Source organism: Mus pahari, chromosome 17 (genome assembly GCF_900095145.1).
Source record: "Mus pahari chromosome 17, PAHARI_EIJ_v1.1, whole genome shotgun sequence".
Classification (NCBI taxonomy): Eukaryota; Metazoa; Chordata; class Mammalia; order Rodentia; family Muridae; genus Mus; species Mus pahari.
Genome location: NC_034606.1, coordinates 23,053,519 through 23,055,173, shown reverse-complemented (window position 1 = coordinate 23,055,173; position 1,655 = coordinate 23,053,519). Strand labels below are relative to the sequence as shown.

General features: G+C 45.9%; 1 protein-coding gene across 3 annotated transcripts in view; it reads left to right on the top strand.

Annotated features, from left to right (window-relative positions):
• LOC110335002 (solute carrier family 22 member 22) overlaps positions 1-1,655 on the top strand; it is a 28,288-nt gene that overhangs the window by 17,550 nt on the left and 9,083 nt on the right. The gene's annotated exons all lie outside the window — the stretch shown is intronic.

Sequence of the window (1,655 nt, the reverse complement as noted above, 5' to 3'; positions counted from 1 at the left end):
TCTCTCTCTCTCTCTCTCTCTCTCTCTCTCTCTCTCTCTCTCTCTCTCTCTCTCTCTCTCTTTCCCTCCCCTCTCTCTCCCTGAAAACAATAGAAGGGATAGAATCATTAAAAGTGATATTACCATAAGACAAAGTTTTATGTTGAAGCTTCCCCTATGATATTATTTTTAGTTAAACTTTGGTATAAAAAAATGAGCATAGAAGAAATTACATGATTTTTTCTGAATGTACATGGATTGCATGGTGAATTCTTGCACTAGATTAAGAGTAGCAGAGGAAGATGAATCCCATACTTGTGGAAGTCTGTAGGGTTAGTAGTGTCCTATGTCTGCTCTGCAACAGGGCTTAGCTGCTTGGGGAAGCAGAATTGGGATTTTTGACTGGGTTTACCCCACACTGTGCCTGGTAAGGGTCTGGCTGTTGGGAAGCCTTGGGACACTCTGGGGTTGGGGGAGGGCAGTCTGAGGTGCGGGACAGCTGGAGCTGGCTCAAGGTCCCTGGGCCTGCAAGGAGGCTGGGGCCATCTTGTTCTCAGACTCTAAGACATCCAGGCACTGCTGGGAGTCACAGAAGAGCTGAGAACGGAGTGGGTACTGTGGTTGGAATCTAGCCTAGGGACGAGGGGGGAAAAGGGGAGCTCTGGCTGGCCCCTTAGGGGGAGTCCTTGGCTTGTCGATGGGAAACTGGCTTGGTTTGGCTTGGCGGCCATGACTGGGGAGCACAGAGAGGCCTTCTATGGGAGATTAGAGAGTGGCTCTTTAGGCAAAAGCCTTCTCCCTTGTTCCCCATGACAGAGCCTGGTGAAAAGAGGCAGTTCATGGTTTTAAGGAATTTATTGTCACGGTGGAAAGTGGATAAGTAAAACTATACACCCTTTCTCAGGTGAGCCTGAGGTTAAATACCTTTTGTACGAAGGAGTGTCGGGGAAGGAGGGTTTAATGGCTAAGTCCTCCAGGCCTTTAGGTACCTCATTAAAATGGAGATCTGTCTTGAGTCTACATGCCCATAGGTCACAGCCTCTATCTGTGGAGGAGTTTGGGGTGTTGCTCTTACATGACTGATGACCACAAATCTATGGCGGGCTTCGGCCTCATGACAGGAACCTAGTGTCTGGGAGCCAGGAGAAACATCTGCCATGACTTTAGGGTCACTGGGGGTTTTAACTTTAGTTTAACCAGAAACCAGGCTGCCTTTCCAGCTCCTCCGTAGGTCAAATAACAACTTGCAATGGTTCTTTCCTTTTATGGCTTGGGCTTCAGGGACCAAACTCATGTCCTAAGAGTTGTTTGTAGCTCTACCAGCTTAACCATGCACTCTACTTTTAAGCCTGGACATTTTAAAGGCTTTGAACTCCTTAGTAAAGAAAACTACAACTTTATGGCTTCCTTTAAACTTGGAAGCTCTACATCGGATTTTAATAGGCACTAATTATGTGTCATCAATGAAACAAACAAACAAAGAAAACAACAGTCATCTCTGGGAGGCTTACATCAACAATATTACTTGGCATGAAGTCATCATGTCGAAGGGACAATAACTACACACAAGTAGTTTAAAGAATCTCTCTGGTGCCATTCAATGTTGAACCCCTAAAGCCAAATGGGAATTATTTGGTGCAGAAACACACACACACACACACACACACACACACACA